Raw genomic sequence first — 13,181 nt, 5'->3', positions numbered from 1 at the left:
TAATTTTAACTAAATTAATAACTATTGTATGAAATAGCGAAATTAGGCTGAACACAGCTTGGCTTATTAATTTGGACATGGCACATTTTCGCGGGACCAGGCATGGTAGTGCAAGCGCTCCTCTGCCTCGGTCAGTTAGGGCTGTATTCCAAGACACAAAAATAAGGGTTTAGGTATTGAATATGCAATACCTGTACCCTAACCATATTCCAAGTGCACGATAGGACACGGCCAGTCCCTTATTTTTAGGGCACTGATTTTGTCTGTCCTATCTGTTGCCGATTTGATCCATAACTGTACATATATTTTTTTTCCTTTTTAATGAACTTTAATGAAACTTTTACGATTACAATTTCCCCCCCCCCCCCCAATATCTTAAAAAATACGGCCAAAAATTCATCGTTTATTCTTGTAAAACCAATATTAAATATTTTATTTCACAATATAATTCCATAGTTTTAAAAAATAAGCTAAAATTACGATGGATTCCACGAAGTACAACTTTTTATAGTTTCGCACAAGTCCCCGTTTATTAAAACGGCTGCCGATCTGATACCTTACAGGGGTTCAGTTAGGACACGTTTTGGAATATGACCCGAGAGTTAGGGTACGGCAGTTTCCCAACAAGGAAGTGGATATTCGCTACCTTACTGAAACGTCTTGGAATACCGCCATTAGTCTTCATCCCTTGTACCAACTATTCACGTCTGCACAGCAGGGTCCAACAACCATCGTTCAATGTTGACCTCGTCACAGAAATAGTGTTTGTTTTACTAAATCCTTTCTCGTCGGCCCTGCAGTTAGCCCTTTTACGACTGGCATGAATTCATCAGTCAAGTAACTTATTAATGTATGTTCGCACCAGGGATGTTTCCAGGTACTACATAAATCTTTGTATGTGTGTGTGTTTTTCGGGGTGAAGGTTGCAGCCCCGAACTCATGTAACAGACTCTAGACGATGGACTTTCTTAGCCTCTGCCTCACAGGACCGCCAGTTAGGTGGACCATGCAGCATTATTTGTAGTTAAGGATCAGAGACATTCGGGGCCCACTTGTAAACTCACCCACACATTTTCTTAATGGTTATGACCCGCATCCAGATAGCTTGGGGAGCCTCAATTTAATTTATTCATTACAAGATGACATTGTCATTGTTTTTAATAATGGAACATTTGTGCATTAGCTTGTTCCTTTTTCCCCATGTACTGATGTAGATGCATGCCTGCCTGCCACTATATCACATTCAAATTCCCCATTAAAATAAAATGCAATGGACAGGAACCATGGACACCAATGCTGGGCTACCTATTACATTCATGTAAGTTTCATTCACTTTGCAAGCATACTGAAGACTTATTTAAATTTTACTTTTATAACCATAATTTGTTTTTAGAATAATAAAATAGTTTGTAAAATTAATGTTAGGCAAGTCTGGTACGCTGACCTGGGAAAACATCTGATGTCTTTATTAATTAAATTATTTCTTTAACTTGGTTCATATATATATAAATTATAAATTAAGCTCAGTAGGGTGGAGAATATGGTTTCATTAATTTACCTGAATTGTTGGATTTTGTCGGCAGGCCTTTTTAATCTTACATTAGAAATTATAAGTAAATTTTTAATTATTGTACAAGCCAAATTATTAAGTAATATAATCAATTATTACATTAAAAACGACAAAAATTTACATTCTATGCCCTACCAGAGCACATCTTTAAAATAATTTCAAACAAAATAATATTACAATATCTATTTTTTTATATAATCAAAAAATGACACATTACTATGGACAAGAGAAACTTGACGAAAACAAGAAGATACGAACAAGATCATATCAATCCACCGATTAACACTTTCTAAGGGTGTAGTCAAGGGGCATTATGCAAAAAGTGATCAAGAGGAAGTGTACGAGGGAATGCTGTGATGAATGGAACACAGTCACTGCACTTCACTGCAACTAGCTGACCAATGCAGCTGTAACATTATGGTATCTGTTAAAGTGCAATACTCTTTTAAATTATAAATATACCCTCAGTCATCCTAATTTCCAGAGGTATTTTGGGTCACATGATACATTTTATATGTATTTCAGAACATTTATGGAAATATTTCGGTTAAATGTTTCAGAAATATAGATGGGACATTAGTGGAAACATTTAAGAAACATTACCATTTGATGTTGCAGGGAGGTTTCATTGAAACATTTCAGAAACATTACCATTTGATGTTGCAGGGAGGTTTCATTGAAATATTTCACAGGGCGGACATTTTGACGTTTCTGAAATATATCCGAGATGTTTCAGGTAGGTTGCGAAATGTTACAAACATGTTACAATGTTTCAAAAGTTATATTTCTGAAACATATCTGTAACATTTTGTGCTGTATGGGGCAGTATCACCTTGTTACAGTTTTATATATTAGTGTTCATCATGCGAGTGATCCTTTGTTTTATGTACGATCGCACAAATGTTAGTCTTTTTGATTTGTTTGTTGTACAAATACTTGGGGGAATAGTCGGTACTTATTAAGTGTAGGGCATGTACTTACGTCGTCCGACCGAAGGCCACCCTAAGGCCCGACCTGCAACCGCCAGTATCCGACCCCGCTAACGGAACGTGCCCCTAGCCATGGCCTATCCGAGTCAGACGAACGCCGCGGGACATAGGTATTATCAACGCCCTTAACTTAATCGGCAAGACAAACCGAGTCATGTACACGGTAAATTCACTACACTTTAATGAATACGCCACTTTGAATGAACAACACCGTGCAACACAAGTGTGACGTAGGAGTGTCCTCGTCACTCACGTGTAGTTTTTTTTTACTAAAACAGCTGTGAGTGCTCCCCTTGCGGCCTTCAGCCTGATTTCAATAGTGTAATATGTGACTTAATTAAAACCGCCCCAAATTAGCATTTATCATTCGCCACTGGAGCAGTCATCAAGCGACGAACAGTCTCCAGTGTGACTCTGATAATTCAAACTTATTTTATACAAACTTATTACATGTCATTTATAAAACATATATATACATATTGCCATCACCCGACCTCTGTGAAAGGTCCGGGGGGTACCTGACGGGCGCTACGGGCGTCGCGATGCTCTTGTTGTCCAGAGGGGCGCCAGGCTAGCGGGCTGCTAGGCTGTTGATGTTGGGTCGTGGGTACTCTGCCCCCGCATGCCCCGCCAGGTACACGGCTTGAATGTAACCTGAATGGCTCTCCCTTGACTGTGAAGGCCGCTCGGCCGTGTGGAGGACGGGAGACTACGGAAAATTAGTGTTCACGAGATGGTGAGAATTACTTTTAATTAAGTCCCGCTAAAAAACACTCTCACCAACACTTGGCGACGTCTAGCCGTTACACAATTAACACAAAAAAAACATTACACTACGCGACACTAATGGTTACCGCGGCGGTCTCGCGGGGCGTGGGTCGATGCTCGCTGGAGACGGCCAGCGCCGAAAGTTAACGGGTGCAGGGGGGGGGGGGGGGGGGGGTCGATGAGCGGGCTCCTGAGTTCGGCGAAACACTTACGTGAGTGATACGATCTGCAGCGCGGTATCACGATGAAGACGGTCGGGATAGGCCCGGTTCCGTAAAATACGCGCCGAGTCGACGTGGGCAGCGATGAATTAATAAGAGGTTTTAAATTTAAAGATTTAGTACGGAATAAAAATAATCAATGAAAGAAACTTAAATGCTGCACACGGACACACGTCTGTTCCCGGCGCGGAGTAGTTTGAGACTGCCAAACATGGCCCCCTCGCAAGGAAGAGAAACTTTCTCTTCTTTGTGAGTCGGTGTCAAAAAACTTATATTAATTGAATTTACTCTATTACCAGTTAAAACATGTTCCAGGTGCCCAATTAAAATGTAGCACCTGGTAATTGGGTGCTTAATGCTTAACAATGGTTTTAATGTATTTAATTATTTAAATTGTGACATCAAGTTGGCGACTGTAAATTTACTAACGTATTGTCCCACTGCGAATTGTTTTAGAGGGATTTCTCCTATTCTGACTTGATCATAGTCTCGGGCATTTTAATTAAGGCCAGTGGCCGCGGTGACTGTTAATGAGGTTTGTTGTCTGCTCCGTGCGTGGTGTACTCGCCCGGAGTGACTACGACGCACTTATTACATGTCGGGTAATTAGTAATTTCGTACTAATGGCTTTTCCCCTAATTGAATTATAGGTTCGAGCCTCCGGGGTTCCGTATCTTTAAATTTCATTATGTCTATTGGGGTCACGCCCGATGCGCTCGCCTGACTCAATCCGGCTGGGCAAGGGGTGCGCTCTGAAAATGGAATACGGTACTGGTGGTGCGGAGCACAAGCTTAATCGCCATGGTCGGTACGATATCAATATATATATATATATATTTAATTATCCAACTTTGAGGACAAGCTGCGGGGATGACGTCTATATATATATATATATATATATATATATATAGACGTCATCCCCGCAGCTTGTCCTCAAAGTTGGTTAATTAAATTGATATAAAGTGAATTTGGTCTCAAGGGCGGGGTTCCTGGCCTCGTGGCTGCAGGCAGGGACGCGTCGACAAAGGGCCCCCTGGGCTGTTATGGCCTCCCAGGACATCGTATTAGTGAAATACACACGTAACTTTAAGTGTTTTATTCCGGTAGCACACGTTACAGAACGTTACACAAGGCACTGGCACATGACTGGCCGTATCGTCGTCAACCTTCACTCCGCCTACACGGCCCTCGAATGGCGGCACTGATTACGTCTCACGGTGTTCCGAGGACTACTCCACCGAGGGGTGCAGGCTACCCTGAGCGATGGTGATAACGGTTCGTGTCGCAGGAATTCTGGTGCATAACACGTGGTAGTTCGTAATGCACTTACTACGTGAATCTGTTACTGTCTATGCGAGTTAATAATTAATACTGACTTATACATGGACATGATGATGACGACTCACACTAATCTGAAACATGGCAATTAACACTGAATAATTATTAGTACATCCCGGACTCGATGTGGGAACGGTTTCCAGACTTCTAATGATCACGATATGCGAGACTGGTTCTCGCAGTGGCGTGAGCCACGTTTAAACTGGGAACGGGTGCGATGGGACACAATGTGGTCTCTCGTTCACGTCCGTTGCACGTCCCAGGGGTTGAGGCGTTCGTAAGTTCATTTACGCGTTTGGTGCAATGCCACCCTGCTTGGGCAAAGTTCTAATTCTCCGTGGGGAGGTTTTATAGCGTTAGGGGCAGGCGCCTCGGCGGGCCGCCTAAAAACACAGAATTACGTATTACGCTGAAAAACTCGTGGTTGGGTTGCACACTTTATCTAAGGACCACACGACATGTCGTACGGCCGGTTAGGGCCGACCGGGGAGCTGTAGAAAGTGGTTTCGGAGATAATTACCTATTGATGCTAAACGTGGAAACTGGCGCGAAAACTAAATGCTCCCCGTGTGCGGGGCTGCCGGCCATGGTTTGTGCTGGATGGCGACTGACGACTCTCCCTGGCAACCGGGCCAGGGAGGGGAGGAAACACGCGGGAAAACGTAGGAGCGCGGGAAGGCCATGCCGGCCAGATTTGTGAGCGGAAATATTTGACACTGCTATTACTTAATTAGAGAAAATTGTTATACATATTAAAAGTTTTAGTTTCTGTCTGTTAAATGAATAGATATCTGATGCGCTTTGCCACACACGGCCGGGTGCTTTGAGAGTTTAGATGGCCGTGTTAGACGTCACGCCGTTCGAGGCTTCCGACGGGGGTACCTACTCATGACTTCTTCCCCCTCCCCCGACCCTGCCTCTGGCTCCTCTACGACTAACCGGAAGGTTGACGTACTTAGGTTCAAGTCCAGTGGCCACCAGGGCTCGTCATGCTCGTCGGACTCGGGTTCTGGGGCCTCGTTGCCCGGGTGGTCGATGATGGGCTGCGCCTCGTCGGCGTCAGAAGGATTGGTAATGGGACCGGGGTGGGAAAAGATCACTTCCCCCGCCTCCTTGGGTGGGGTGTCAGCGGGGTTGGCGTCTAGACTGGCTGGGAGAGCGGTGGCACTCGCAGGGCAAGGAGGGGTGGAGTCGTCTGGGTGCCTTTCCCCTGCTTCGCTGGTGGGTGTGTCGGGGGGCGGCTCCTGCCCGGGTGTTATGTTGCAGTGCAGTGTCAAGCCTCCTCATCCCTGTCCGCGTCCCCGCTGAGTATGCGGTCATTGTCAGGTGGTTGGTTCGGGGTCGTAATGACTAGTCGTAGGTCGTACCTGTGCACCTTGGCCGGATACAAACTCGGAGTGCGCACGGCAAAAGTGGATGGCCATGTTTTCCACAGGATCTGCTGCGGTGGTGACCACTTGGGGGCCAGCCTGGCACAGAAATTCTTTGGCCCTGCTGAGAGGTGGTGCTGTCGCACGTACACCCACTGCCCAGGCGTGAGGTTGACCGGTGTGTGCGTGGAGGAAGGCGTCTTGTTCGTGAGGAAGTGGGACTGCTTTTCCCTCGCCTGCTCCTGCATGGCCTCAATCTGAGGTCATAACTCATTTCCCCACCAGTCCTCTGTGGCTGTGTTTGCTACGCGGCACACTCCCGGGAGTGCCAGGTTCTGCCCCTGCACGAGCTCCGCGGGAGAGTGGCCGGTGACGGCGTTTACGCGCCGCCGCAGACAATACAGGATCTTGGGTAGGTGGACGTCCCACTTGGTATGATCATCCCCCAAGCGCAGACGTAGTTGTGCTTTTATTTCTTGGTTTCTCCTCTCCGTGGGGTTGGCACGGGCATGGTACGTGGGTGTGATGTGATGTGTGATGCCCCAGCATCGGCAGTCCACTCGCCACTGCCTTCCCATGAACTGGCTCCCGTTGTCCGTCAGGAGTACCCTAAGGAAGCCATAGCGCGGGTAGACCTCCCCCTCCAGCAAGTTGGTGATCATCTTGGCCCGGACGTTGGACACGGGAAACGCCTCCACCCATCATGTGAAGAAGTCGGTGACGACCAAGAGGAAGCGTTTCCCCCTGGGCGTCCGTGGGTATGGGCCCATCACATCCAGGGCCAAAGTGTGGAAGGGCTCGTGTGGTCGGCGGGGCTGTTGCTGTTCGACCCCGTCAGCCCACCGGGCCTTGCGCTGTTTGCACAGCTGGCACCCCCTAACGTACTCCCGAACGTCGCGGGCTATCCCGGGCCAGTGGAAGGTGTGGCATAGCGCCTCCTGCATCTGTTCCGCCCCTGGGTGCCATGCCAAGTCGTGATTGTGAAAGAAGCGCAGCACGGCCAGACGGGCGGCGGCGGGTACATGTGTCCTCCAACTCTCCATATCCCCAGGGGCAAGGGTCTGTAACTCGCCGTCCAGGCACCGCTGAAAGGAGCGGTGTCCCGCCGCACATGCGGCCACATCGGCGCTCACTGCTGCATCCACCCGCTGCACACGACGCACGGCCTAGACGAGGCCTGCCAAGTTGTCTGGTACGGCCTCCCCTGGTACCGTAGTGGTCTGAGTCACGTACAGGGTTGCGGGGTTCCCCCCTCATGTAGCTCAGGGGGGCTCCCTATTAGCGGTAACAGGTCATCCCACGTACCCTCGTCCTCGAATTCGGAGCCCGGGTTGGGGTTGAGCGACAGCTCATCTGCCAGCTGATTCTCCCGACCCGGCACGTGCTCCACATGGAAATTAAATGTCTGCAAGGTGAGTGCCCACCGGGTGAATTTTGATTTCCGCCCCTATGCTGAGTCCAGCCACTTAAAGCATTGGCTGTCCGTCCTTAGCTTGAACGGCCTGCCCTCAAGGTGATGCCGGTAGCGCCCCACGGCCCACACGACTGCCTGGCACTCCTGCTTGTTGACGTGGTAGCGGCGCGCCGCCAGCCCAAACGTGGCACTGCATACTCTACGACGCGCCGCTCCCCGTCGGGAACCAGCCGGTACAAGACCGCGCCCATGCCCTCCTGGCTGGCGTTGGTCTGCAGGAAAATGTGTTTAGCGGGTTGTAGGCAGGCAAGGGTGTGGCACTCCCGGAACAGGCACTTGATGGGGTTCAGGGCGTGGTTAGCCTCGGGGGTCCACTGGAATCGAAACTTGGGCGACAGAAGATCGGTTATGGGGTCGGTGACGACTGCGAAGTTGGGGATGAAGCTTCTGAGCCAGTTTAGCAACCCCACCAACTGCTGCAGCTGCTTCCGGGTACATGGGGGAGTTTTGGCCTCGATCAGGTCGAGCTGGGCTGGCAGGAGATGGCATCCGTCCGCGCTCACCATGTGCCCCAGGTAAGCTAACTCCACCGCGCCGACATGGCACATGACGGGCCAGCCACTCGAGGACCATGGCAAGGTGGTGCGCATGTTCCTCCCACGTCCACGACCAGATGATGACATCGTCCAGGTAGGCCGCGGCAAACTTGCCGACGAACCCATCCAGGACGCGCACCATCATGGCCTGGAAGGTCGCGGAGGCGTCCATCAGCCCGAACTGCATGGCGCAGAACTGAAACCTGCGGCCGTCGGGCGCGGTGAAAGCCGTCTTGGGCCGATCCTCGGGGCAGAGGGCACCTGCCAGTACCCAGACTTGAGATCCAGCGACGTGAATATGCCGGCCTCCCCCAACCCAGCTAGTGCATCAGTGATGTTGATGATTGGTGGTGGTGCGGGGATAGTGTCTGCATTGATGGGCTTGAAATTTATGCAGAACCGGAGTGAGCCGTCCTTCTTCTTGGCCATCACCACCAGACAATTGTAGGGCGACTCACTTGGCTCGATTACCCCGTCCCGCAACATCTCCGCGATTTGTGTCTGTATCGCCTCCCGCTCCCTAGGTCCAAAACCGAAGGGCTTGATGAAGCAGGGCTTGTGTGGTCGTTTTGGGATGGTATGTTGTGTGACTGTGGTGCGGCGCAGCATGTCCACGGCAGCGAACACCTGCACTTGCTGGGCCAGCACTCCATTGAACAGGTCCGTGTATTCTAGGGGTACCTCAAGGCGCAAATTCGCGAGGGTGATGGTAGGGGTTGGTGAAGGTGTTCCTATCTGATTGATGCTGTAGAGCGTTCTCCGTCCCTGGTGCCCGACGTGTATCCTGCCCTCACTTACGTCAATGGCGGCTTCCTCCTGGACGAGCCAGGGCAGTCCCAGGATCAGGTCGTCCCTCAGCTCAGGCACCACAAGGGCTGTTGTCTGGCTACACATGTCCCTGACGGCGATCCTTACCTGGGCGCGCCCTGTCCTGAGCGTGCAAGCTCCTCAGGTGGCAAGTTGGACACCTTCCTCCCGCTGCTCCAGGTCCGCCTCCGGCACCAGGTGTGCCGCGACGTACGTGTGGCTCGCCGCGGTGTCCACCAGGGCATGGACGGGCTGGCCATTTAGCAGGACGGGCACCCGCATCAGCATGCCGGCGTCGTCCCCCGCTCGTCCCAGTCGCGGCGATGTTGCTCGGTCGGGCCCCATAGGCGGTGCTGGGGTCGTCGGGGGTGCCATTGAAATGGCGTCGCACGCCGACGACCCAGTGCGGGGCGCTGACGGGTGGTGCGGGGCACCACCGCCTGGTCTGACGGAAGGCGGTGGTGCTCATTCTGGCCCCGCAGGCTGTGCTGGGGTCGTTGGGGGTGCAAGTGACACCGCATCGCACGCCGACGACCCAGTGCGGGGCGCTGACGGGTGGTGCGGGGCACCACCGCCTGGTCTGACGGAAGGCGATGTGCGGGCTGGCCTTGCGGGTGATGCGTCGGCCGTTATCCAGGAGCAGTAGCCCGCCGGTATCCTGCTCCCTAGTTGGCGTTTCCCGGCTGCGTCCTGCCTGGTTGGCGGTCTTGCCACAGCGCGGCTTGGGTGGGGCACACCTCAAGCCAATGGTAGGCCTCCTCTCTGCAGTACCGGCACCGTGGGGGTCGGTCTCGAGGTCCGTCCACGCACGAGTTGGGATGTGCGGCCCGCTGGTTGGTGGTGTTGGCCTGCTGCGTGGCGGGTTGCGTCGTGGTGCCCTGCTCCCTAACTCGCCTCCCCGGCGGGGATTGCCGGGAGGGGGAGGGGGTTCACGTATGGCACCACTGCCCATGCCTCCTCCGGGGCCGCCGTGCGTGGCGGGGACGTCCCTCGCCGGCGAGACGCGGTGTCCCGCGGGCGCAGAAACAGGGATAGGTCCCGCTTGATCTCCTTTGCCAGTTGTACAAAGTCCTCGAGCTCCCTGTCCACTGCCCCCCTCAGGTGCGGGCGCAGCTCCCTCCTCAAGAGCTCCACCGCAATGTCTAGCGCTGCGTTGTCTTGTCCGCCAGCGTACAGACGCCGGTGTAGCCGTACCTTGGACCGGATGAAGGTTTCCACGTCCTCCTCGGCTCGTTGCAGCTCACAAAATAGTGCGCGCTGGCACTGGGCGCGTGCGCGGGCAGCATTGAACCGGGCTTCCAGGCGCGGCGCGAAGTCTTCCCACTCCACATCGTATTCGCCGGTCATGGTCCACCAGTCCATCGCTGGCCCCCTGAGCTGCTCGGTGACGCATTCCGTCCACTCTTCTTTCGGTACGCCATGTCTGGCCAGGCAGTCCTGGCACGCCCGCGTGAACTTTTCCGGGTCCTCGTACGTGTGTCCCAAGAATTCTGGCAGCTTGACCCGGACATTGTCCCGCAGAATCTCGCTCACCAAGGTCACTAGTGCGGGTGCATTCACCTTTTCCTCACAGGCTGCGCACATGAACAGGCCGTCGCGGAAGTTCAGAAACGTACGCGCCTCCGTGCACGTGCGGTGCCTAGTGGTGCCGCACTGGTGGCAGTAAGCCACCTCATCTGCCTGACGGTGGCATCCCATGGAATGGCAGCGGCGTGCCGACGCGAATCTGTCCTCCCTCTTGACCGGGATCGGCTCCTCCCGCGCGCCGCACTCGCGTGTGGTGCGTGCTTCGACTCGTGTGGTCATCTATCTCGCCTGTCAGTAAGTCCGTGTTCCACCATTCGCCCATGTCAATCGTGACGTCTCGCTGCATCGCGACGCGGCAGGCCGACCCGAGCGACGGATCGTGACGTCGCTGGCATGGCGCGAGAAGGTACGGGGTTCGCCTCCCCTCATCACTCAGTTGGTGTTCGCCTCCCCTCATCACTCAGTTGGTGTTCGCGTGCTCGCTCGCTTCCTGCCTCGCGGGAGTCCGTGGCAGCGTGGCCGAGTGACGTATCCATCGCCAACTGACGTGCCGGTGGGGCGGTGAGGAGAGCGGGGTGGGAAATCCGGGTTGGAGAGTGAGGATGACGGGCGGGGTGGTAGGGGTGAAGAGGGGTGACGAGCGGGGTGGATGGCGGAGATGACAAGCGGGGGTGTAAGGCGACTGAACAGCGTGGGTGGAGAGCGGAGGGGTGTTGTCTGGTTCCGGCCCGGCTTATCTTGCTGGCGCGGCGCCACTCTGTCGCGCGGTGTTGCCACGTTGCGCGCTGTTGCACTGGTCCCTACTCAAGCCCTTTTTTGCTAATTTTTTGTTTCGTTTTCCGTGGATTGTCTGTCGAAAAGTTTGTTGATGCGAATTTGACGCCATCCTCGCTGCCTGTCCTGAAAGTTGGTTAATTAACTGGATATAAAGTGAATTTGGTCTCAAGGGCGGGGTTCCTGGCCTCGTTGCTGCAGGCAGGGACAAAGGGCCCCCCGGGCTGATATGGCCTCCCAGGATGCCGTATTAGTGAAATACACACGTAACTTTAAGTGTTTTATTCCGGTAGCACACGTTACAGAACGTTACACAAGGCACTGGCACGTGACTGGCCGTATCGTCGTCAGCCTTCACTCCGCCTACACGGCCCTCGAATGGTGGCACTGATTACGTGTCATGGTGTTCCGAGGACTACTCCATCGAGGGTTGCAGGCTACCCTGAGCTATGGTGATAACGGTTCGTGGCGCGGCAAGTCTGGTGCATAACACGTGGTAGTTCATAATGCACTTACTACGTGAATCTGTTACTGTCTATGCGAGTTAACAATTAATACTGACTTATACAAGGACATGATGATGACGACACACACTAATCTGAAACATGGTAATTAACACTGAATAATTATTAGTACGTCCCAGACTCGAGGTGGGAACGGTCTGCAGACTTCTAATGATCACGTGATGCGAGACTGGTTCTCGCAGTGGCGTGAGCCACGTTTAAACTGGGAACGGGCGCGACGGGACCCAATGTGGTGTCTCGTTCACGTCCGTTGCAAATCCCAGGGGTTGAGGCGTTTGTAAGTTCAGTTACGTGTTTGGCGCAATGCCACCCTGTGTGGGCATAGTTCTAATTCTTCGTGGGCCTCGGCGGGCCACCTAAAAACACAGAATTACGTATTACGCTGAAAAACCCGTGGTCGGTTTGCACACTTTATCTAAGGACCGCACGACATGTCGTACGGCCGGTTAGGGCCGACCGGGGAGCTGTAGAAAGTGGTTTCGGAGATAATTATCTATTGATGCTAAATGTGGAAACTGGCCCGAAAACTGGATGCTCCCTGTGCGTGGGGCTGCTGGCCCTGGTAAGTGATGGATGGCGACTGACGACTCTTCCTGGCAACTGGGCCAGGGAGAGGAGGAAACACGCGGGAAAACGATGGAGCGCGGGAAGGTGATGCCGGCCAGTGTTGTGAGCGGAAATATTTGACACTGCTATTACTTAATTAGAGAAAATTGTTATACATATTAAAAGTTTTAGTTTCTGTCTGTTAAATGAATAGATATCTGATGCGCATTGCCACACCCGGCAGGGCGTTTGGGCGTTTAGATGGCCGTGACTGACGTCACGCCGTTCGAGGCGCTGCACTACGGCACACGCGTGGGTGTGTTCGTTGCACTAGCACTGACTCAGGTGTTGAGGACACATAGCGGCCTGTGCTCTTAGAGGGAGCACCGACGGCGGCGTTAATATATATATATATATATATATATATATATATATATATATATATATATATATATATATATATATATATATATATATATTAGAAACCCTGGCGCGACAGGGAGCTCACCCCTCCCCTCGCGCCAGGGCCAGACGCCAGTACAGCGCGACTCGCGGACCGGGACGGACGCACGTCCCATGGCGAGCCATCATCTCTTTGTCTTAATCGAACTTCCATATGGTAACTATATTCAGACCCCGAAACCTTTTTTATCTACTCCCCGTGTGCGCCCGGTCCTTTTCCGGTGTAGGGCTTAACCTAGCCGCGTCAACTTAACATGCCCCGCACAACGCATTAC

This window comes from Bacillus rossius, chromosome 10 (assembly GCF_032445375.1).
Source record: "Bacillus rossius redtenbacheri isolate Brsri chromosome 10, Brsri_v3, whole genome shotgun sequence".
In the NCBI taxonomy this organism is placed as follows: Eukaryota; Metazoa; Arthropoda; class Insecta; order Phasmatodea; family Bacillidae; genus Bacillus; species Bacillus rossius.
The sequence above is the reverse complement of the archived record's forward strand: the minus strand, read 5'-3'. Positions refer to the sequence as shown.